At 40.7% G+C, this 25844-nt stretch overlaps 1 protein-coding gene and 1 long non-coding RNA gene across 4 annotated transcripts in view; both read left to right on the top strand.

Annotated features, from left to right (window-relative positions):
* Positions 1-25844, top strand: part of PRKAG2 (protein kinase AMP-activated non-catalytic subunit gamma 2) — a 241939-nt gene that overhangs the window by 56702 nt on the left and 159393 nt on the right. Inside the window, exons 1-2 of one of the 3 annotated variants that reach the window (XM_053963353.1) lie at positions 7425-7492; positions 11776-11838. The exons of the other annotated variants lie outside the window; for them this stretch is intronic. The gene's annotated coding sequence lies outside the window, so the exon portion shown is untranslated. Of the gene's footprint in view, positions 1-7424; positions 7493-11775; positions 11839-25844 lie in introns of those variants that run through there. 3 annotated transcript variants of the gene reach the window in all.
* LOC128799192 (uncharacterized) lies at positions 7522-8738 on the top strand. Its single transcript, XR_008434662.1, has 2 exons — positions 7522-7606; positions 8583-8738. It is a non-coding gene; the product is annotated as an uncharacterized LOC128799192 (long non-coding RNA).

Genomic DNA, 25844 nt, shown 5'->3' with positions numbered 1-25844 from the left:
CATTCAATCCCTGAAGATTGAGGCAAATTGTGAAGTAGCTTAAAATCAACTGCTGTGCAGAGCACAAGGGTTGGAAGTGCAGAAATCCTGTGCTTTCCTGTGTACATGTGAAAACATGATCTGTTAAAAGTGTGACAGAAGCAGAGCCACTGCATCTCCAGGATGTGCAACAAATTGGAGGGATGTGGAGCATGGACATGGAAGCTCAGCATTGCTGCTTATCCCTTAGAGCAGCTTGAGAGTGTGGTTGAGAAAGGTTTTATTCTAGGAAGCAAACTCTGTCCCTGTTCATTCCTCAAGTTAATGAAAAAACACCAAATATGTCATGCTTTGGATGTCATGGCTCAAAATCAAAGTCAACCAGTGCTGGAAAGTGTCTATGAAGTGTCTTGAACTAGGAGGTGTGGGAGAGGGAGGAATCCTGTAGCATTTGTAGAGGCTTTTCTCCTATGACTTGTTTACTTTCTCAGATGAAAACTAATATATAATATTGCATTAAGGAGTGGATGCAGACTTTAACAATAAAGTTTTAAGTTCTGTGAAATTAGTGACCTTTTATTTTTTTTTTCCTTTCCATCCCCTTCCCCTGCCTTTTGCCTTGTCTTCTTTAGACTTTAAAAATGGAGAGCAGCAGAATTGTAGCTTTCAGTCTCAGTTCCTCCTTTTTGCACAAAGCCTTTGTTGGATTGCCCTGATCTCCCTCCCTACAGAATATTCAGCCACTCTTCTTATAAAAGGTTAAGATCTGATGGTGTTGAAACCTCTTGTTTACAGTCATTGCAGAACTGTAGTATGGAAATTTCCATCTGCAGCAAGATTAAAAACAAAAAATCCCTGCTGTTTTTATGAACATTTGGATCCAAATAAAGAGATAGTGGTTGAATCAAGCATTTTAATTCTGACTAGCACATGCAGTGTGTTCAGCCAAAGAGGTCTGAGCTAATATCCCCATACTCTGAAGAAATTACCTTATTCTGCTTTTCCAGGGGCCAGAGTCTCACTTGCAGAGGTATCTAAACTGCTTTGATAATCTTTGTATTGAGGTTCTCTAAAGGGCAGTGCTGCCTTCCTTAGGGAGAAATGATCAAGGTAAAAAATTACTGACTTTGTTGCCAGCAGTGGGTTAATTTTTTGTTATTCAGCTCTTTCACTAGTTTGGGCAATGCATGTGCAAGGACGTCAATACTTTTGGAGAGTAGTGTTCATAGTGCAAGTTGCCTGTGACAGATTTAAGTCCATGATTTGATTGTTTTGGGAAGGAAAAAAAAAAACAACCTGTGGATCCTCCAGGCCTTTTGGAGAAACCAGAGAGTTAACTTCTCAAAAAGCAACACCAGTGCTGCCTGTATTTCACATTCTGTGTTCTATACATATCCAGTATTACAAGGGGTGTCATTTCACAGACAACTTGGATTTTCCATATCAGTTCAGAACACACACAATAAAGCACCCATTGCCCTGCAGCCACAGCTGCCTCTCCTGCTCCTTCCAGGGCCCAGCAGTGCAGCAGTTGTGCAGTGTTTACACTGGGCACAGAAGGGTACCCTGCTTGCATTTAAAACTTGCTCTGAAGACTTTGATATTTTCTCTTAACACAGCAACAGCAATTTAAATTCTGTTGTTAAGTTCCTGACAGAAGCAGACGACAAAAAGCAAACTTTATGACAAAATGCAGGGTTGTGGTTTTGGGAAGAGGTTCTTTCCTAAGTTGATGCTTTTCAGTTGTGTACATGTGAAGGTCTGTCACTGGGCCAGTCTGAGAAGGGGCATTTGATACATTTGGGAAGCTGGTCCATGCTGCTGAGAGGCAGGAACTGACTGATTCCTTTCTTGTGGCTGAGTGCTCGTGCTCACTGGAGGCACCCTTGGCCACTGCCTAGAGAGCTCAGTGATCTCAGCATCTTCAGGCTGCTCTAAGTGACTGTGATTTTGCATAAGAGCAAAATTGAGGGTTTTCCATGTCCTCCTATTTTGCTTTTGGGACAAGTTATAATTAATCTCCTCTTGCCTTTGTGAGCCCTAACCCAAAGCACTGCATAAGCAAAAATAATCAAGATTAATAATTCAACACTATAGTGATTTATATTTTCAGAGGCCTCTGCCAGCATTACTCAGTTAACTGTGTCAACATTTCTGCTGTAAATGAGCATTAGGCTCATTTTTTATTTGGGGAAACCTTTTGCTAAAGAGCAGGGCTGTGTTGAAAGCATGAAGGAAACAAATGCTGTTGGGATGGATTCCAACAATGCCTTTTGCCAGAATAAGGCAGGATGCCTTGGGTTTACCTGGCAAGGGAGAATATATGATAATACATAACCTCTGTACCTGCTGGGAAGAGCAGGCATCCAAGAGGGCTGTGCATGTGTGTTTGCAGCTGTGCACTGACTCTGCAGGTGGTTTCCTGTCACACAGCATGGAAGGTGCCTGCCTGGCTCTCTGCTGCTGTGTTGATCACTTGCAGAGGTGTTGGCCTCATGCTCATTAACTTGCTGGTGCAGGGCACCCTGGAACAGTCAGGCAGGATTTGTCTGGGGGAACGAGGAAATGCTGTAAAAATCAGGATCAGAATTTACTTCTAATCTGACTGCCTTTGGGCTGCCAGTCTCCATGTGAAACATTATCTGTGGCACGTGGAACACTCCAGTTGTTGCTTTTAGACTGTTCTGGGTTTTTTTCAGTCATGAAGTTGTTCCCCTGGCAGCATCTCTTGTGGTACAGGCAGGTGGATGTTTAAAGGGAGAATGTGGATATGCAGATGAAATGCCAGTGTAAGCAATATTCCCACCTCAGCACTCAGGATCTGGATTTCTGGATCAGGTCTGCCCTGTCTCAGGGTGCTTTTCTAAAGGATGCTCTGCAAGCTCCTGTGTGGCAGGATACCAGCCTTGTGCCACTACTGGAGTTGGACCATGGTTACTCCAGCTTCACCAGTAGTGGGAAAGGCAGTGAAGTGGGAGGAAAGTTTCTGTATTCCATGCTATTTCTAAGCCACAGCTTCAAAAAGAACAGAAAAATCCATGTCACAGCTTTTTTTCTCCAGAGAGTTCCATTGTTTTTGTTTAGATTCAATCTTCCTAGTTTGTATAGAAAGAAAAATCTACAATAGAAGAGAGACTATCTTAAAAATAAGAAAAGTCCCTACACAGCTCTAGAGGAGATAAAAAAAGTTTTCCAAATTTAATTGTTGCAGAGAGATGCATTTGTAAGGTACATCTGGCTTTGTGTAGTACATGTGTGGCTTTGTCTGGTAAAACAAGGGCATGTTAGAGGCAGAATCCTGGCAGTGGTCAAGGCAATGGGATTTTTGCCAGTGATTTTAATCAGAGCCAGAATTTCACCCTAGGTCTATAATCTTGTGTAATCTCCCTTTGAAGTCACATGGATTTTTAACCAATGTCTTATATAACACCAAAACAATTCACTATCCACCCAATAATGTCTGTTTTCCTTTGTAACCAAAACTAAATGTTCCAAATTGTGTTTTCCAAAACCTGAGATGAGATTGAATTAAAAACCTTTTTTCCCCCCATTTTTCTGAGATATTTGGTGTTTATAGAGTCACTTTGAAGCTTTGGGGGTAGTCTTCTGTTAAACCCTTTGTCTGACCTTATAGCTAACCACGTTTAAAGCTTGATGTTTGGGACAAAGATTTATGTCCTTCCCTTCCAACCTGAACTCTTCTCTGATCTCACAGTCCTGCTTTAGATCTTACAGAAATGCCTTTTAGGCTCATCTGCTGATTAAGAAACTGATAGGTGGCTGAAAATACAGTTTGTCCCATTAAAATGAATAAAATTATCAACCCTAATAATTCCTTGTAAAAATTTCAGTTTGGGGATTTTTCTCTGCATATTTGGGGTCCACTAGCCAGTGACCACTCTACTGAAACCTGAGGAAATTCCATTTCCAGCTTACATATGCCCAGAACGTCACTCTATCATCAATGCAACATCTGGGGTTTTTAAGACTGAAGGTGTGTCTTGAGCCTGCTGAAGTAAAAGAGAGAAGGTGATATGAAAATATGTTCAGTACAGTAATAAAATGCTTCCATGTCAGAGGCAATTAGAGGATTATCACACAAACCCACTGTTTTGAGACAAGAACTCATGTGTAATTTTGAAAGGAGTTGCTTCTTTCAGATCTTAAAGATTATGAATATTTGGAGGTTTTCAAGACAAGGCTGGCCAAAGCCCTGTGCGCCCTGGTTGAAGTTCCCTGTTGACTCTACTTTCAGTAAGAGGTGGGTCTAAAGACTTAGAAATTCTTTCCCCACTGAATTGTTTTATGATCTTGAATCATGCACAGATCTGCTTAAATAAGCATTAGTAAATCCTTGTCAAACACAGACTATAAATTATCAGATGATAGTACACAGGTTGTCTTTTCAGTGCATTTTGGCTTTATATTCTGTATTTACACAGGACTGAAAGCTAGATTTTTGCTTTGCTTTAATAAAAGTCAGAAGATATATCAGTGACAGAGGCAATTCTTAATTCCTGACCTGATGGCCTGATAATACAGCTTGCCAGGACTGAGGAATTGTAACCTACATCTGGGAAGATTTTATAATTCACAACATTATCTTAATTCACAAGTAGAATTGCTGTTGACCTGGTTTATATACACATATTTTAATTTTAAAACAGTTAAGGAAAACTTTCTGGCTGTATTAATCTATTTTTATTGTCAGTTTAATGAGTTACCTTTTTTACCTTATAGCAATACCTTGGTGGTTTGGGTTTTGTTAAAAATAACCAGCTGACAGTGCTTGTTTCTTTGTGGCTTCTTAATTTGTGTGATTTTTATCTTAATATTTTTTTAACTGTTCATTTCCTTTTAGTTATTCCATTAAAGGAAAACCTCTGCCTTTGCAGTTCAGCCAGGTTTGATTAATTTGCAAGTATCTGACTCAAGCTAAATTTGCTGTAGAGCGCGTCTTTGTAAAGCCATGAGCTTTCTTTGTTGAGGGTTAACTTTATATTACTTTGATTTGGATGCTTCAGCCTGGGAATTGTTTCAAGTGGTGGATTAAGAGGTTTGTCTAAAGTACTTAGGAATGCAGGATTTGCAATAGCAGGTGAAATAATTTGTCAGTTATGTCTGGTAACCTGCTTCCAACAGTTGTCAGTCTCTGTGGCTGTGGTGAAATTTTTTTCTCTTTTTTTCAGCATCCCTTGTGCAATTGGGCTGGTTACTTGTATAATGCAGTAAAGGATAACTTTAGGAAAACAGATTGTGTTTTTAAAGAATAATTAATCTCCTTACACTGCAAATTTGACCCATATTTTAAAATTTCAAATTTGGTACAGGAAGTTTCAGACTGTAAACCTGGTTTTTGTTCTCCTCCCCCCAAAAAGGGACAGAAGGCTTTACCCAGTTTTCTAACTTTTCTGAAGTAATGTGGTTTTTTTACAGAAGTATAGTTGAGAGCAAATGAATGCATTAGGCTTAGTGAAGTACCCAAGAACTACTTTAAGAAAATAACTGCTAATCAAGAGATGACCAAAATTAGGAATCAATGAATCTACATTTGTTTGGTTGAAATAAGGCTGCATTTCTAAATGAGAAGATGACCATGGGCTCAGTACCACTTCTGGGATCCACCATTGGTGACCTGAGTGTTAAAATCTGCACCTGATATTTGGGAACTGGAGGCCAAAGGAAGCATGTCCTGCTGTCCTGACTGCCAGCTCTGACCTGTCACCACAATGGCCTTTCCTTATTTGAGGAATGCTTTCGTCAGGGACAGAAAGATGGACATATAACAATATAATCTCTCTGTCTAGCTCCCAAATGACAGCCAAACAGGGATATTTTTTTTTTTTCTATTTCTCTTTTATTTTGTCTTTTCAGAGAGTGCAGGCTGTAATCAGTCATGTGGCTTTTCTTCTGCATCATGACTGTCAGCACCTGAAGGAAAATCTTAAATTGCCAAGCACTGCTATAAATTGGACAGGTTGCTGCATGGCTGGTTGGGCATTGTACCGTGCCTGTGTTTCTCCAGCTAAAACAAAAGGAATAAAGAAGTGTGTTGAAATGAAAGCTTTACATTTTTGGCTGCTTTGAATTCTCTTTCCTCACTTCTACATTTGTAACAAAACCCTTTTGAAGACAGTGTTTACTACTTTGATACTAATCAGGGAAGTGTTTCTGTATCTCGAAACTCCAAAACTTGCTTAATTATTAAATGTCGTACTATGCCAGGATCATATTTCACCCTTGCACTCTCAGAAATTCTTTGTTATATAAATGTTTTCCCAGCAAGCCCACTTTGGTAGAGCAGGGCTTTCCTCAATGTTACCCAATGTGTGAAGGAAAATCCATAAGGACAGTGCTGGGACTTGGTGTTACAGTGCAGCCAAAGCCAGTTCACCTCTTCCAGCTCCAGTCTTCAGCCAGTTCCATCCATACCCGTGAGAAGGTGAAGAAGGGTGTGTTGGCTGAGGAACATTCATGAGTCAGGAAGCTTTTTGCTCTTGAGCCTATGATTGACTTTATGGACACTCTTTGTTCTGTGTTCTTACTAAATGAAATGGAAAGTGCTTTTGGGTTTTGCAAGAATGCTTAGAGGTAGCTGAAGTGTTTGATGAACAGCCTGGGTAGGATCTTAGCCTGGTTGGAGCATTTTGCTGTGTAAATATAGCATGAAAAAGAGATCTGATCAGAAAATCTACTTGACCTGTTTGTGAGTTGAACTTTGCACTTTTTCTGGAGCTCTCTTTCCTTCGGGTGATCCCTGGGTCTTGCTGGAGGGAAAGTACAGTTTCTGCTAAAATAATGCCATGTTTCTTCTGGTGCCAAACAAGAGGAATTGAGACACAAAGGTGTTGAATGAGCACCTTGCTCATTCACTGTGGGAGCAGAGGATGTCCCAGCCCCTTCTGTCCACAAATCTCACCTGAAGTTCTGAGTGCACAGGGAAAGTGGATTTGATGTGTTTGAAGGAACAAGAATGGCTGTCAGTATGTACGTGTTAGCTCATGTGCTTCAGGGGTTATTTTCTTTATTATGTTATTTATTGAAAACTATAGACTTTGCACAGAGTCCTGTTTGTGGAATGTTCTTTGGTACCACAAATTAAATATTTAAGCACTGAATGAAAGGCAAAAAAAAATTATTACAAATTTTGCTCATGTAAGAATATATTGAAGACTGCAGCATGTGAGAGGGCTCTTAAAATCACGACTATTCAAATATATCTTTTTCTTTCCATTTGTTATATGGGGTGAAGGAAACCAGATCTGATGTTACAGAACTATATTTCATTCCTGCTGGGAATCATCAGATAGTTCATGATTGTCTGTAGTGGGAGAAAACAACTGAAATGGATTCAGCCTTTATGAAATCAAAGCCAAGATCTTCAGCCCCATTGTTGTGACACATCCTCTGGAAGGTGGCTTCCCATTCTGGATCCTAGGAGACCACTCACTCCAGGCTCTTGCATTAAAGCAGGATAGGTGCAGCTGGGCTGGACTGAGGCCGTGGATGGCAGGTAGGTCACAAACATCCAGCAGGATGAATGAAAAGAGGGAGTGCCTGCTAAAGCAGCAGATGGTGCTTCCATAACCAGCTCTCCCATCCTGGCCCTGCACACACAGATGTTCAGGTGAAGCTCTGCCTCTGCTGAATCCAGATGGGAAGAGGAGATAATGCTGCAAATTCCCTTATCCCTTATCCAAAACAAGCCTTTCCATGAAAGTGTAGTATGTGGGATGCTTAGAAAAAACTTAGATGCAGCCTCCAAGACTATCAGACCATCTAAGCTTTTTGATAGAAGCTTTGTACCTAGCTTGTGCCTAGTAAGTCAAATGTAAGAATTTGCATTAAGTAAAAAAATTTACTTACCATCAGAGAAAGGGGGGAATGAGACAGAGTAAAAATTCAACAGAGTAAGAAATCCATTTAAATTTAAGTGAAATGTGCCGCTTTGACTTTGCCAACATAAGTAAAATATGCTGTTTAGTCTAGTAACTGCAGCACTAGCAAAGCTGCCCCAGCTAAAGACAAAGAATGCAAATTTCCAAGCTAAAGAGATAAGAGATAAAAAAGACTCCTCAGACTTTGAAACAGACAGCGCAGAGTGACCCAAGAGTTCTCTCTGTACTTTCTGACAAAAACCAAGTACAAGTGTAACTAGCTGTAAGTGTAACAGAAAATCAAAAGAATAAATATGCATAAACCTATTATGGAATCTATGAATATGTAAATTAGCTAGAGTAATAAAAAAGGATCGAGAGTTTTCAGAGGTGCACATGCCCATTAAAGGGAAATCCTAGCGTGTGCCCAGCGCTGTAATAAAAAATACATACCGTGACTTACAAATCTGTCAGAATTGTAAAGTTTTGATTTTTCACTGCAATTCAACTAGAAAGATCTACCACCTCCCAAAGCAGCAGGTTCTTCAGCATCCCTTGGCTGTCTCTTGAACTTTGTGGTCATATTGACAGGAAATTATTCCTGCTGACCAACCTAAATCTTACTTCCTACTAATTAAGTTAATTTATCTTTGTTCTTGCCTTAGTGACCATGAAGAGTATTTGACCAACCACTGACATGTTTATTTCTTGTCTTCTCTTTCCTAGTCTGGAAACCCCAGTTCTATCAGCACATAGACCAATGTGATAATCCTCCTCTGATTCTCTTCACTGCTCCATTTTGGAGCACTGTGTTTTGAAGATGGTCTGGACAAACAAGATCTAAAATTAGACTCACAGAAATATTATGGAGTGGGAAAATTGCCTAAATTGCCTGTCTGACAAATCTCCTAATGTACCCATTTGGATACATTTGGGGTTTTTTTTGCAGTTTCATGTCACTGACTCATCCTGGAGAAGTTCTCCCTTTTAGCAGCCTGGCTAATAGCCAGCTGCTCCCTGCTTCATTTTAGGTGTTGTCTCCCTTCTTTCTCTAACCTGCTGAAGTTGGAATTTTCCTCTTCAAGGGGACACAGGTTTTTGGGGTTTTTTTTTTTTCAGCAGGGATGGGATGTGTGGACCTTCACAGAGGCACTAAAGGGCAGCCTGTCCCAACCCCTGTCCCCAGCCCATCACACTGAGCAGCATTAGGTGCTTCTTCAGGAGTCGACACAGCCCAAGCTCTCACAGTGAGCACTGTGACCTTCTCCACACTCGGGGAACCTTGATTTCTATCACACACACAGAAAGGTTAAATCAAAGCCATCTCAGCAACCTCAGCTTTTTAGGCACAGTCTTGTAGCTGTACAACATTTCACTAAGAAGTTCACAGCTCCACACCAGATCCTCTAAGTGGGAATGCACAGATGCCCTTGGGGAAAAAAAATCCACAATATCCCAAGGATAATGCCACTGTGTCATCCCAAAACCACTTACTAATATATTTCAACTGACTTTGATATTCTTGCTATTTCTTTGCTAATTGCTATTTCTTATAACCACAAAACTTTTTGATTTGTTGCTTTCACTGAAGGAACAAGATGAGATAAGTAAGCAGGCAAGAGAAGAGAGAAGTATGGCATCCCAAGATAAAACAGGAAGAAACTTTCTTTGATTTTCTTCTCTTCTCTCCTTTTTTTTCCCTCCCCTCCCATATTTCAATTGTCTTATAAATCTATCATGGTTTTTACAAACTCATAAAAGAATAGTAAAGAATAATCTTTTATTTTTTCAAAAATTTTTAATATTATTTCCCAGTTATTTAATGCATTGTATTGTTACTTTGGGAGCATCTCTTCTAGGTTACTCCATTTGCAAGCACATAGTTTTTCTCCCAGTGCAAAAGCAGATGTCTCCAAGCAGCATCATACAGGAATTTTTTCAGATATGAAACAAAGTTATCTCAGCAATGCCATTCTTGCCTTAACCAGCAGTGGATATGTAAAAAACAGCTTCATCTGGTTATGATGCACTGAAGTTTACTAAATTGTGTAACTTTTGGGAGTACTTCATTTTATTTAGCTGAACTATTGATACACTGCAGTCAATTCAGCTGGCTGATTTTTGGTAATAACTCATTTACCTGCCTTTCTAGTTGCTGCTTTTTTTGCCCCCTCTTATTTCTGCCTTTTCATAATTTTGCTTGGCCAACTAACACACGTATAAAACACAGTCTTTAATCTTCATCTTCATTAGATATCTGTTCGCCATCTCTTAGGCTCACACTCTAGTTTCACATACAGGATACAATTTACCCCAAACACATCCTAAAATGCACATATTCCAGCATGATTACATCTCTTCGCAGTGTGAGTGTTGTTGCCATGTAGATCAAGCCTATATAAAGATAAAATTTTGTTCTTCAGGGGCTGAAGTAAGCCAAACACCCCAGTAAAGATGTATATGAGAAAAACAAGGCAAAATTCTAAAGTTACCATCCACATCCACAAAAACAAGCTGAGAAAAACACGTCAGACACCCATGTAAAGCTTTATAGGCATCATTACTGGCCAGAGGTTGAGCAACTGAGATGTGCACATTTCTTGTAAGAGCTACTAAAGGAAGTGACAATCTATAATTTAGCTTATTTTTTTATGCAGGAATGCAGCATGAGCAAAGGCAAACATGATTGACAGCCCACATATAACTCAATATGTTTCACTTAGGAGATCTTAGAGCATTGTAATTAATGAAAAACAAAATACATGTTTTTGCTGAAGAGCTGTCACCAGCTCAACTCACAGGAATTGCATTTTCAGTTTGAAAGAGTGCAGAGTTAGTTTAGAGAATTCGGTTCTTACTGTTATCCCAAATGACATTGAGCTTTGCTAGTGAAGAAGCCAAGAAAGCCCAAAATGACCCACAGCATAAATACTATTTGCTAACAAATATCATATATTAATATCAATAGCAACCTAGAGTCTGCATTACATTGCCAACAACAGCAAACTTCACAGGTCATGTTTCCCTAATGATATTCATGAATATTTTGGACCACAAATAGTATTACATAAAACTAAATGAATATTTGTATAAACTATAGCAACTAAGAACAACTCTGGGAAACTCATCCTACCTGCCTGTAGTACCTCAACACCTTAAAATGGTAATTTGGTTCTCTTTGTTTATCCTACATGGTTGAAAGCTTTTGGAATAATTCCTAAATAATGCCACCTTCAAGGCAAAAAGATCTGAATTCTGGTGCCAAGGGAGCCCAGCAGACAAACCCTCAGGGTGCTGGGAGCAGAAGGAAAGTCTGAAGCCAAAATGCTATTCAGTTTGAAAATAAGCTAGGAATTTCCCCCCAGAAAAGCTCTGCAGCAAAGAGGCCTGGCTGAACTGCCAGCTGCTGGGGAAACATGAATCTGGACAGCCCTTCAAGGGCCAAGGCATTCACCTGCTGCCAAGGAGCAGCAGGTCTGCTCCCATTCCTGAGCTGCCAACAGGCTGAAGTAGTCTTTGAAACACACAGGGTAAATTAACATTAAAATGAAAAGCAACAAATTTAAAACGTTATGCAGATGGAGGCAGAAAGTGGCCTCAAATTAGGATTTTCCAGGCTGCAACTGATTTGTGGCTTGTTGTTCAATTACTCTGGGTTTATAAGATCATTGCTATAAACATACTCATTAAGCCACTGCAAAACGTGCTGAAGCTGCTCACCTGGTATTCATTTCTGTGGAGTCACATACAATATTTGTAGGCCAAAGATTACCATCAAAGTTCAGAGAAATGCTGGTGGGGTTAATAAGGAGTAACATTCAAATAAAACTTCTCACGCCCCAAGTTCTACAAACACGTCCTAATTCATCCTCCAAATAGCTCCACTGAGGAGATAGTGACAAATGCTTCTCCTTTTTAGAAACTAAGGAAGGAAAAGCAGAGAAAGACATTCCTCCAGAAGCACTGCAGAGGCAAGCAGGAGGTAACAAGCTTTAGATCTTTAGTCCCACTTGTTGGCACAAGTGTTGGATCTACCCGAGCCCTTCTCTCACCACAGCTCCCAGATCTGAGGAGAATTCCTCGTCACCAGCACTGCGTCTGTGTCAGTACTGCCGACTGAAACTTCAACAGGAAGACATGGAAATGCTTCCTAATGAAACAGTTTGGCAGCGAGGAGAGTTAAGGACCAATTCTCCTTGCAGACTTGGCACATAAGTCTCATTAAAGTTAACAACAGATATGAGACTCGTGTGCAAGGGAAAGTGATTAGAGGCTTAAATCCAATCAATGTCAGGTTTGCCACATTGTTCCACTTCAACAACTTCTTTACTGCCCACGCCGATGCTGCTTTCCCAAGGAAGTTTATTTGTACTTAGTTTTCTCTGTATGGCCTTTTTTTTTTTTTTTAAATGAGAAATTTAAACATTATGTGTTCGGTGTCTCACAGGCTCGTAGTTGTTGGGATTTTTTCTTAGGTAAGCTGGTAAGCAATAAATCATCTGCATCTTTTTTTTTTTTTTTTTTTTTAAGCTAGCTGACAGCTGATTTCCTTCCTCTTTCTCTTTGAAGATCTGAATTCTTCTTTTGTAGTTGTTTGTTGAACTGCTGGCCCAAGGTCTGGTACAGTTCTCAAACTTTTGCAGCTCTGTGGTTACAGACCTTATTCTAAGACCTCAGGAACTGCAAACTCATGCCAGAAAGTAAACAGCTCTAACAGCAGGACAAAGAGCAGGGTTTTCTTTATTCTTTTGCACACAGGTTGGTGATTGCCAAATATCCACATCAGATTTGGGGCCTGAACTGCTTGATCTTGTGTTTGAGATTTCAAACAAAAACTGTTCATGATTAACATAGTGCAAAGCATGTATCTGTTTCCAGTTGTTGTCTTCACTAACCTTTTCACAGTGCTTTGAGCTTCCTCTTTGGTCTTCACGAGTTACACAAGGACTTCTCAGTTTGAATTCCTCAAGGAGAGATAAACAGGAGGCAGAGAACTCAAACTAGACTGGCCTTGCTCTCAGTGCCTTGCTATTGGATTTCATAAACCATTTGTTTAAGCATATTTGTCTTTAGTGGTTAGGAAAACCATCTCTGGGGTTGCTTTAGTTGGCAAAGGTAACTATCTGTAGAGAACATGCTGTGCATTATGTATGCCTAGTGCTGTTTAATGGACTATCACAAATCAAAGAAGATTTGTTTAAATTTCATCAGATGCATCTGGCTACCCCAGTCCAAATTCATATATAAGGCCTTTATATAAGAATATGCAAGAAGTGTTGAAAGAATATTGGTAAGGTTACAAAGTCAGTGCCTCAAAAGCTGAGAAATGTTTGGACACAGTAGCTTGTCCAACTTCAATTGGGTTCTTTTCTGCAGATCCATTAGGATGCCCATGTATAAGCCTGTAAGCTACCACTGGAGCTAAGGTACCCTGCCAGGCCTTCAGCTTTCCTCATTGACACTGGGATACTGCTGCTGTCCCCTCTCTGGAGAGGATATTCTTTGTCAGTCACAAACAGTAACATATTTTCTGCCAAAGGACTCCAGGCAAATCAGTGAAGTGTTTTCCCATAGAGTGCAGGCCGCATGTAGATGCTGTGGCAGATGTCAGCCTTGTGCCCTCAGCTGTGTTGTCTCAGATGGCAATAAGGACCTCTGTTTCAGCCACTGAATGCCACCCTTTACATCTATTTTCTATTCTGGGAATTCAAACACTAGGTTATATGTAAGCATTTGTGGTGAGACACCTCAGCTTAGGTGTCTCAGTCTTAGTTGACTCCTGCTCATAATGTCAGTTCACCCAGTGCTGTTGCTTTCTTCAGGAGGAATTGATTCTGTTTAATCTTCTGGAGGTGGACAGGATGTGAAGTCTCTTTTGCCCATTCTCACTAAAGCTGTCTCACTCACATCCTATGCCTTCAGCCACTTTGCTCTGTCCCTGCCTCATGTCTGCTTCTTAATCCCAACTTCCATTCTGTGGATGTCTGAACTCAATTTCAGTCTCCTTGTCCAGCAAGTATTAGATTTTGTCCTCTACCTCTCAATCCCTTGCTCCTTTTGAGATATTCTCAGATACCACAGCCGCTTCCTTGTTAATCTGGCCACATTATCTCCCACATTTTCACTCCCCTTATTTGAAGGAGCTCAGTTTTGCAGTCAGTGCTTGTTCAATGTAAGCATCCCTGTATAAAGTAGTTTAATTTCGGTTCATTTTTGTATGGAGAACAGAAATGTTTGCCTTATGCAGTCTATCCTGCCAAGTCATAACTCTTAAACCCAACCCAAGGAAGAGGTAGACATCTCTAAAATTCACCAGAAAATTGTTTCTTATATAGAAATATTCTCTGCAACATTTTTAGGAATGGCTTAAATATTTTGGCTGAAGTTTTCTCAGATAGTTCCTCTTTGGGCAGACACAGCTTTGGAAAATTTCTGCTCTTTCTCATTACAGTTTGGCAAGACTTGAAGACAACTTAAAACAGGTTGTTAAAATAGCAATTGCAAAATACTAGATTCAGATGCAATCCTTGTTTTGAGCATGTTGCTGTAGCTGAAGCCATGCATCAAGCTTATGACTTTACAGCTAGTTTTGTAATGTATTAGAGGCACTGACTTGCTGTACAGCTTTCTGAGTAGCTGACACAGAAACTACATCTTAGTGATTTTCATAAACTGAAGAAATTTAGTAGTGGGATAAGATCAATATGGACTGCTCTGCATTGTCCTGTTACCTCATTTCCTCAATTAAAAAAAAAAAAAAAAGACATGAAATTGGCCAGAGAGCTTAGCTTAATCTGCTGAATGTTTGTGGTTACATCTGGAGGAACAAGCTGATCTGGTGGTTGCTTAGGACAACAAAATGAATGTCTCAAAATTTCTGTGTGCAGTGGCACTGGTTGCCATGAGCGTGTTGGTGGGGTGTGTGCAGGGATGTTTGTGAGAGCCAGGAACTTGGACATACATCCCTGAAGTGCTGTGTTTGCTTTTTGTTCCATGACTGATGCCAGTTCTTTCCAAGAGGTGCTCCTCTGTCAGCGTTGGTAGTTGCCATCTCCAAAGGTTTCATGCTACAAGGATCTACAGAACATTTATTACACCCCATAGGCAGAAATGGACCCCACTACAGTCCAGAGCATGTCACAGCTTCAGCAGAGTGTCACTGAAACCAAAACCCACCACCATGATGTGCTGCAGGAAAGGGGCTGGAGTAATCAAGACTGCTGCCACCTTTTAATCTGAAATTTACTTTCCCAGCAGGAAGGATTTGTTAGGTAATTTTCTGAAGTGGCCCTGGAAATGAGACCACACATAAAAAGATGAAAACCAACCACACAAAGCACTTTCATGTTGGTGCAGGAAGGAAGGAAGAAAAGAAAATCCTTTCTGTCTTGGACACCTCCATTTGTTTCAACCTCGAGCATGTGAATCGCCTTTTCTTCTCCCAGTGATCCAATAATCATGCAAGAGCATTATGCTTGTCCTTTCAGTACATGAAGCTCAAACTGTAGCACTAAGTTAGATAAACCTCTTAATTTTTGTAAAACCCAAGTGTGGAATGGATTCAGAAAGGTTAGCTAGTGGATGTTGCTGGAGCTCAGTTTTCTCTGGATGGTTCTGAAACACATGTCTGGGCAAGCTGTGGAAGACCACAGCTAAAATTACCACAGGGTAAAGCTAAGACATTCTGAGGGACACTGGCTGGACTGCCTTTCAGCTGGGATGTAATGTAGAGTCTGACAGGACATCTGGACCATCATTGACTGGAGTAGATGTTGGAATTGGACCTGGGGAAGGAAACCCCATCCTGGAAATGCACTGCTAATATCTTTTTGGTGGTAGGAAGAAAAGAAGTGTTCCTGTAGGCGGCCATATAGCCCCATATTGTGCTCCTGTCAGTGTTAGGTGTTGCCCTGGATGACTCTTTGGACAGGATGCCTGTTAGGAATAAGTTTGTTCAGAAGAAAGGGCAATAGTTATTATTCTTGCCTAAAAATAAGCACAGTATTGAGCTTCATAGTGCATTTAAATATAGTCCAGTCAGTGGTCACTTCCTTCCGTGACCTTGAAATCTAGCATTTAAAATGGTATTTTCCAGGCAGTTGTAGGGGTTTAATTTTCTTCTTCCAGATGCTTTCTGCTTCCTTTCTTCCTGCCCTAGAGCAAACAAACCAAATTAGCTCCTTTTCTACTGATGCTTGAGATGTTGTCAGTGCATTACACAAAAATCTGACTTCACAGCGTAGCTTCCAAAGGCAGTGAAAGGCTGCACTGCAAAGTTCAAGTGAGATATATTTCTCTTATTCCTTTCCCAGAAGCAGTCTCTGCTGATAAGCTTTCAGTGGAAATCTGCACTGAATCTCTGAAGAGAGGTAGTTACACTCTGAACAACAAGGAATGAATTCTGTGTGGAAAAACCTTTCATAAAAAGGCTTTAGCTGAGGTGGAAGCCAGTTTATTACAATGTCTGTGTGCCATCAGAGTTTCAGCAGGAGGTCCCCAAGGTCCTCCTGCAACTTGTTAAATGGGCATATTTCAGAAGCATTCGAGTGGAAAACTGAGGGACTGAGAAATCTGTTTTCAAAAGCTGCTTTGCAATCAAGAGAGGCAGTGGTCCTAGAGAAACAAATATCTTGAGCTGTACATGGATGGAAATGTTTATTCTATTTTAGGACATTGTAGCTGGTATATTATGCCACACTCATAATGTTTTAATTCAAGTACTAGGAGAGGATAAACCCAGAAGTATTTTGTAGCTGCAATTCCTCCTTTTTTTTCTTCCAAAATAGCTGACAACTTTTGCATTCTTAAGAAATTGATGCTAATAACACACACAAATAGTAATTAACATATCCTAAAGTAAATGAAATTCTCTTTTTGGAATATATTACTGGGCTGTAGAGGAGGATTATCTTTGGCAGGAGCTCTACAGAGGTATCCAACAAGGACAAGGTTGAAAGCCTTTCTGGAGTTGTTTGCAAAGCCCTCAACCACTGGCTGTTTGTTGATCAAGATCCAAAGCTGCTGTTTGTCATACCTAATGCTGGTGTTGTAGCCAAATGATTTCTCAGGTTTCTTGGTGCTTCCTTATTTAATGCCATCTTATTATCTTTATATCAGAATTTCGCTGAACAATACTTGTTACTGTATGTTCTGTTAAAAGGTGGTACCTCTGAATAGAGTGTAGTCTAAAAAATCAACAAAGAACAGCCAGGAGGGGAGAAATGCAAACAGTAAAGTTTTTGGAACAGCCATTAATGTTTTTTCCTTTTCATGATAAATAAAGAGGAGCTGTGGTTTTACCTGCTTGTTCTAAGTTGATACTCCTGAATTTTGCAAATGTGGCTGCACAGCCTGGTGTGGAAGAGTGATTCTTGCTGATAAATCAGTGGAAGTATTATTAGATCTTATATTAGGTCTATCAGGTCTCATTAGACCTGCCACAGCAAAGCACAATTTTGCCCAGGTCCATGTGGGGAGCCAGCTCAAACCTTGGGACTGGGACCCCTGTCCACCAGCCCTGTTCTCACTGGAAAATGCATAGAGGCTTAAAAGTACTACAAAAGGAAGAAAAAGACATTTTATGAAACACATAAGAATGTGCTTTGAATTACTGAATGTTGCCAAGAAACAAGACTTCAGTCTCCAACCTTCAAAACAGATGATCCTGCTGTTTATGGGACGTGTTCCTGTTCAGAAGCTGCTCTGGTGCTGACAGCTGGAGGGAGTGGTTGGGCACTCACAGGGGGATTTCTGTCAGCTCAAAAGCCTTTGGACTTTTGTTACCCAGTACAGCACTCTAACATAGTGATCAAAACAAACACTATATAAATGTGGTATTTGAGGTATGGAATTGGTCTTTCCAGGAGGTTTTCAAGATGTGCCTGGGCAGGGTGCTAGATAATCTCATCTAGGCTCCCCTTCCATGAAAGGTTGGTCTGGATGATCTTTTGAGGTCTTTTCCAACTTGGGTTATTCCATGCCTTGGAGAAAGTTGAATCCAATTGGTTGATCTTTTAAATTGATATGACATAATTAATGTTCTGATTACAATCTTCAGTATTTTTTCAGCATAATTCATAGAATCTCCCCAAAACAGGTCTGGGGCTTGTGGTGCTGTCCCCAGTGGAATCTGGGGTGTTTGGAGCAGGTTTGGAAGCCCAAATGTCTGTGGAGGACAACTTCAGTGTGAGGAATCAAACAAGTGATGCTTTGTGTGTAGGTTGTAGTTGTTGCTGCCATTTTATTTGTGTGTGTAAGTCAATATTGTGTCAAATGTACAAAGCTTAAAAAAAAATCATTGCTTTTTCTTCCAGTTCTACAAAATGCTGAAAGTATTAAAAAAAAAACAAAACTCTTCCTAAACAATCTAGTCATTCTATGATTGAGAGAAAAGACCCATCAGCCTTCAGGGCTTGCTGGAATTTGTCTTCTGGGAATAGAATGTGGGTACCCTGCCAACCTCAACCACAAAGACATCCTTCATCATTTAAAATGTAGATGTAACAGGGAGGCCATGGAATGTGAGAAGAACTAAAAATATTCACCTGCAACAGTAGTTTTTGTGCATGTATCTATATATTTATATATTTATTAATTTATATATATGTGTATGTGTGTGTGTGTATTTTCTCAGATAGATGTACATATATTCACACACATTATTACTCTTATTAACCAGGGTCACAGTATTAGTAAAATTGAGTGACAATTTGCACCCTTTTTTTGGTGAGGTGTAAAGGTTACAGCCTTTAAAAGACTTTCCCCTTTTAAATTATTTAATTAACTTCTCAAATGAAAAAAGCCTGTTTTATATACATACCTTAGTGATTGCTTTGTGAGCAACTTGTCTTACCTTTAAAAAACCCAACCCAAGAAAGCAAACAAACAAAAAAAAATTAAAACCAGAATACTGCAGAAACTGACATAAGTATTTCTTCTGATGTGATCATTTGTACTTGCATTTGATTTTTTTAAATTTTATTGGCTCTATATAGTTGGGTTTTTTAAAATTAAATTGCATTCACTTTCCTTTAGGCAAATTTTGTGTGCAAGATGTATTTAAAGTGTTGTTGTCTGAGGTGAGAAACTTTGAGAACACACTTCTCTTTCCAGTGTGGGTAGATTATTTTAAATTATTATTTACATGACCAAATTAGGAAGTAAGGCCTAAACTTATATATGCTCTTTCTTGTGTTTATTTTGGTTGGTTGGTTGGTGTTTGTTTTTTGTTGTTTTTTTTGTTTTGTTTTGGTTTTTTTTTGTTTTTTTGTTTTTTTTTTTTTTTTTTGTTTTGTTTTGGTTTTTTTTTGTTTTTTTTTTTTTTTTTTTGTTTTTTTTTTTTTTTTTTTTGTAAATAAGTCTCTGTGGTGGCAATCAAATATTTGATCTTAAAATAACTTCACTCTTGCTGGGTGCATCCTATATTCAGAACTGCCTCTGGCCGTTAAATAAACACTGGACTTCTGTCACAGATGGCATCTATTTCAGGGCTTCCACTGTGCTTGTGGATGCCACAAAGGAGCAGTGGGGCTTTGCCCCTGAGCATTTTGCATCCTTTTGGGGAGGGGATGTGGCTCAGCTGGGAAGGTCCCTGAGCTGCAGCAGCAGCAGAGGGGAGCTGCTGCCAGCAGCCCTGTGTGATGTGCCTGCTCTGGCACCAGCCTTGTGGAGCACCTTCCCAAGAGCTGGGCAGCCACGGTGCTGTGGGAGTGGATGGAGCAGCTCTCAGGGAAATGGTCCATCTGTATTCCAGAAATCCCTGTGATCATCTCTAGTTACAGTCTGAAAGTCTGACTGCTCATTCCAGTAGGATCCAGCAGAATACTGTGGGTGTAAATATTCCTGGGGCATTCATGCCAGTCTGCCAGTGTTGATGTGGCTCGTGCTTGTTACATTTAGCCCCAACTGCTGCTTGTCTCTAAGTTCAATTGAGTGGATAAACTCGTTTACTTCTATTTTAGTTAAGCTGACAAATTCTTTCTGGTGAATTTGTAACTCTGTGTCAGGTTTCTGCATCACAATGTATTTAAAAGTATTTCTTTTCTGGCAGTGCTGACCTACTTTAAATGCTGCAAGGTGCTCTTACCTCCTTTTTTATTTCCCTAACAGCCAGTTGATACCAGCAGAGATCTTTGTACTTCAGCTTCTAAACCTTTGATGATATTTTAACTGTTCATTCCTGTATGTAGGCAGCCACTTTATCCTTTTCTAGGTGGGCCCTTGTTTCAATTCAGTTAATGGTTACTATTTATTGCACGCCTACAAAAGGTAAAACCTACATAGAGTGAAGTTGCTACGTGCACAGAGTGCCTTAGAAAGCCCAGAATCCCTGACCTGAAGAACAAATTGTCCCTAGCCAGGCTGTACAAAGATGTGAGAATGTGGGTAGCTCACCTGGGCCCTGCAGGCACGGGGACAACTTCAATGAAATCACTCAACATCCACCACATCAGTCAAACCTAAATCATGAGGTTCAAAGAGAGTAAAACTTGCTGTGAGCGTGCAAGAGCATCTTAATTCTTGGATGGATCCTGTGATGTTATTGTAGCAAGATGTTTTCTTTTGGGGAAATAATTAGTGCTCTCCTGAGAGCTGCAGATGTGCTATATGTTCTCCACCACAATCTCTAAGCCAGTCTTAAAAATGTTAAAGACTGCTCAGGTGTGGCTGGGTGTGTGTGCAGCTAATTGCCATCACCCTTTTCTCCTTCCTGCCTCATTTTTTCACCTTATTCCCCTGGCTTTTTTGGCACTGATGCCCCTATCCCTGTTGCTGTCACAGCCCCCAGGAGCAGTGTGTGTTGCCAGGGGAGGGAGCACAGAGCAGCCCAAAGGCAGAGAGATCGAGGAGGCAGCAGCAGAGCGGAGGCATCTCCAGTCCTCCATGTGGCCACTGCTGTGTCCTTGTGGAAGTGCTGCTCCTTAAAGATCCCACTCTGAAAGCCATATTGCAGAATTCACATTTTTAAGCATCCCAATAGCCTTTGCATACAGGTATAAAAGGATTTTATGCTGAAGCCCCTGGTTGGAGTGCTTACCCATAATCCACCAGATCCTATTTCCCTGTGGTTTTCTCCCATTTCTAGATGCTGCAGTATCATTCTTCTATTGTCTTGTGGGACTGTTTCTGGCCCACAAAGGGTGTTTCTCATCCAAGCTCTTAAGGGATACAGTAGAAGCAAGGTAAGACCCACCCTGTGTCCTTCAAAACTTTTAAAATGCAATGCCTTTGTAGAGAATGAAGGCAATGGGACTAGTCCACAGTGTTTAAATCTGAGCTAATCCACAGTGTTTAAATCTGGTTATCCTGAATCACCAATTGCTGTGATTCAAAACCTCCCAGATCACCACTGATACCAGTGTGGCAACCCCTCCAAATGCCTCAAGCAAAGCTGAATGAGGCACCACAGGGGCACCACCAAATTCCTGACAGTAATTTTGCTCTCTGGTTTATTCATCCTCAGAGACCAGGACATCTCTGAGAGGTTTCACCCACACCACAGAGGATTATAGTTCAAAGCATTGGTCCTTCTCTCCCAGAGTTATTGAACATTGTGTCCTAGCTCAGACTTTGTAATTCTCCCCAGGCACCTAGAGACCTCCATTGACCCCAGGCACAGCACAGCTCTGCACTGGCACCTCTCCAGAAGTGTCTCCACCCCTTCCTCCCCACCATGATGCAGCAAAGAGGCTCCATCCCTCCATCTGTGAGATCCAGACAGGTGGGAAGGGCAGTGGGGTCCATGTGGAGCAGGCGCAAGGCTGCTCTTGTGCAGCCTCCAGTACTGCCTTTGTATGAGCACCTCATCATTTCAATGCCATTTGCATCTGGGTACAAATGCAAATACAGAGGGAAAAACCCCTCTGTGTGAGTCCTGCTGAAGAGCTAGATTTGAGAATGCAGCTATCCTGCTTTTGGTACCAAGCTGGCTGAGCATCCCTGGTGCAGTGTGATCCATCTTCATTGCAGAGGCTGGCAGGGTGCTCCCTCCCCCGGGAGAGATGGGTGATTGCTCACTGGGGTTTGATGTTTCTCACATGGATGTTCTCCTTCTGGCTTGTCAGCAGTGAGTCAGGAATCCCAGCTACTTGGTTCATTGCTTGGTAGATCATGCTGAAAAATTGCAAGGAAAAAATTGTGGCTGTTTGAGATGAAAAAAGGAGTAAACTGTGGATTTCATTTGTCATGGGATATTTTTCTCTGCTCCTCTCTCTTTCTATTTTGTACCATCTCCATCACCCTGCATTGCAGTTTTGCCTGATTTGGGCAGGGTGGACTCTGCAGCTCATCCCTACCTCTTACTCTTGGGGCTAAATGTTTTGGTTTTTTTCTTGTACTCCCTTTTCCAAATCCTGCAGATCACAGCTGCCCTTTGCCCGACATCAACTCTGAGAGACTACTTTGGCTGTTCTACTAAGAGCTGGTGTCTTATGGTGCAATTTAAGATTTTTTCTCCCTGTTTCATCTTCCCCTTGGGCTCTGCTGGTCTCCCAGCTGTTGTTGTGGCTTTCCCTGCCCTTCAAAAACTTGCTTCTCTCATCTGAACATTCCCCAGGTGCTTTGGCTTCTTGGCTGGAGGCTCCACATCTGTGTTGCACGTTGCTTTTGGTTGCTGGTCGTGCTCAGTAGCAGTGGGGATAGTGCAACCATGAATATAATGGCTGTGTTGGCTGTAAAAAATATGAAAAATCTTTCTTAATTACACTCTGGACAAAAGCCCTGCCCTGCCATGCAGAGCTCTGGCTCCCCATGCACTTCGATAATTGCTGTATCTGCTGTGTTCTGAAGTGATATCTTCACAGACAGAAGCTCCATTGATTTCAAGGCACTCTTTGCCTCATAAGAAAAAAGAAACTATAATGGAAGCTGGCCCCATGAACTCATCTAATTTATACAGTACTTACAAACCCACCATATCTTTTGGAAAATTATGGAATATAAATAACAACAACCAAAAGCCAGACATTTTCAGTCTCCTCTGGGAAATTGTGGAAGGTTGCTGTACTGCCAGTTAGAAATTTATTGTACTTTAGGCTTGTACTTGGACTAAAAGGATGAAATTGACTTGGTGTTTTGGAACAGTTCAAGGAAATTGTGCAGGAATTATGTGCAGTCAAATCTGAAGCTGATTGAGGGATCTGGCTCTGAATTTTTGAAAACCAAACTCTTCAAATGGAAAAACAAACCAGTACAACAATGCCTGTTTCAGTTGGACAGGGAATTCTGTAGCTTTATGCTGGTGGAAATGTGACAGTCATAAATCTGCTTTGCTCAGAGTTTGGTCTTTGGGCCATAGGTGAGTGTGCAATTCACAGTCCAAGGCACAAGCAGGTCTTGGTGATTTGTTTTCCCTCCAGTGTTATTCTCTGGTAAAGTGTGAGAATCCTACAGCCAGTCCAAATATGTAAGTGATCTAGAAGTCCTCTCAAAGGAACTTTTTTTTTTTCAAGACACACGGTTATAAAATGAATAATGACTGCTGAGCTTGAGATGTAAGGACTTAAGAATTTGGAAGAAAAAAATTGAAAATATCTTAAAAATCTATCGTCATGGAAAGTTGATTATAGAAAGCATTTTCTGGAACCTCCTGAATTGTCCTTAATATATAAGGAAGCAAGGAAGGGACTTGAGTTTTGGATCCCTGTTCATAGAGACTTCTAGAACTTGTCGGTAAAGTGTGGTTATCATCAAATAAGTTTATTTGTGTGATTTCCCATATTGCACCACCTTGTGCTAGATGATGTGCTGTAACTCACTGCTGCTTTTAGTCACTGAGCCTCAGCATCTCTGATAGGGCACAGGCACTTGAAATCCCAATGTGAAACAAGGTATTTATTCAGAAATTAGTTGGTTTCTCTCAGATCTTCACCAATTATGCAGCCACATATGAGCCCAGGTATTCAGTATGGGAATATTTAATAAAGAATATATAAATGTTTACATAAATGTGATTTGGACACTTCAGGCCTGTAGATTCAAGAATCACTTGGGCTTCTTTGGCAGGAAACATCCACATGAATATGAGTAGTCATTAAATAATGGTAAGAAATTATAGCAATAAAATCTCCCTGCCTATTTTTCACCCCAGAAGGGTGAAAGAAAATGGCAAATTATTCAATGTTTTTAATGGTTGTCAGAAACTGGACAGAATCCAAAAACTAGTTCAGCAAATATTTATGAAATGGTATCTAAACCATTAACTGTTCTGCCTATCTGAGATGTAGTTGTGCAATCTGTTTCATATGCCTTACCCAAAGGTGGGGGAGGAAAAGGCAGGTTTTTGAAGTAGAATTTGTGCCAGTCAGACTTTGAAACCCGAAACAGTTTTAAGATTATTTTTTTTTACAAAAACACTTTAATAGGTCTGGATGATTCTTGGCATTGCCTACATCAAACTGAGCCTATGAGTGATTTGAAAGGGATGATTTAGGGATATGGGACATTTTGCTGGCTGTTAATGCCCCTTTTTATTTGATCTGATTACTAATCAGGAGAACCCTTTATATTCCACTATGAATCCAATCTTCCCTTTTATCCTCTCTAGGTCAGCCACAGATTCCTTCCTTTCTCCTACAGCTCGAGGAGGAGAGACAAAATGTGTTTTGCTTGCTCCAGCTGATTGACTGGTTTCTCTTACACCCCTTAAACAGCATTTAAGAGGAAGCTTGTTTATTTTCTTAAACTATTTGTACATTCTGCATGCATAAAATATTAATTTAGATGGGGACAAATCTTCTAAGCACCAAATATTTGTGCATGTTTCTGTTAAAAAACGATGCCAATGATCTTGTCTTGAAAGGATTCAAGTAATAGCTGCCATTTGTGAGTGAACACTGTGTACCATTTTCAGCTTTTTTGCTCCCGAGGGGCTTGTGTTATCAGAGGCACAGCACACCGAAGGAAGAGAGAGCAGTGGATGGTTCCTAGGGTGTGCTGTCTGCCTGGCACACGAGGGGTGTCACCTGGACCTCATCTCTTTTGCTGCTGAAGTACTGCCCAGCCTCAGTGGTATTTATTAATTGATGTAGCAGAGTTAAGGTCAGTTTTGGCTGCATTCTCTTGCAAAAGGGTGCAGCATCATCCAATGAATGGGATGAATAGACTGAGATGTGTAAACCAAGTCCACTCCACTGATCTGGTGGTTTAGTGACCTGGAGTCATTCATTAAAGCAAACCCTCCATCTTAGGGAGTTTTTCAACAGATCATCAAAAAAGATATTTTGAGATGACCAAGAAAGGACTGGCAATGCTCCGCGGCTCAAGATCGGACCACCTGTTTCTCCAGAGATGTGCCATTCATTGCATGGTGTTTTGATGCCTCTGTTCAAGTATTGGAAGCTGCAGGGATGACCTTTCTGCCTTTTGCTTTGTTCTAGCAGAGGTGTCCTCATCTGAGCCAGCCTTTGATAGCATCTGGGCCAAGGATGTGTCCCCATGATCTGGGGAATAATTTCATTGCCAGTAAAGGACACTGTGAGACTGGTTGGTGGAGTAATCAAAGCTGAATGGGGTTATAAAAAAAGGATTTAGCTTGATGAAAAAGAAAATTCAAATCCCCACCATCCCTCAGCTCCTACTGGGAGAGTTTGCATTGCTCTGCTAAGCACTTGCTCACATGGTGCCCTTTCAAAATAACTATTATCTTTTTTTTGGATGGTGATACTTTTGATGGTTATACTTTGTGCTCAGGCACTTTATTTTCCCAGTGAAGTCTTTATAATAAAATAAAATAAAAAGTTAGCCAAATCATCCCCTGTTCATGCTGCAGATGGGAAAACTTAAGCCCAGAGAAATAATGTGACTTTTGTGCATCTACAAAGTGGAGCTGTGGTTAAGTGGGGAATAGGGCTGTTATGGAGCAGCAGAGACTCCAGCCTTGAAAATGCATTTGCTGCTCTGTGCTGCCTTCCCCAAGGTATTCGATACTGATGCAGACGCAGCCTCAGTCACCTGAAACTTCTGCTATTGAAAACGGGATCTTTTTTTCTC

Source organism: Vidua chalybeata, chromosome 1, assembly GCF_026979565.1.
Source record: "Vidua chalybeata isolate OUT-0048 chromosome 1, bVidCha1 merged haplotype, whole genome shotgun sequence".
Taxonomy (NCBI): Eukaryota; Metazoa; Chordata; class Aves; order Passeriformes; family Viduidae; genus Vidua; species Vidua chalybeata.
This window is presented reverse-complemented; position numbering and strand designations above follow the sequence as displayed.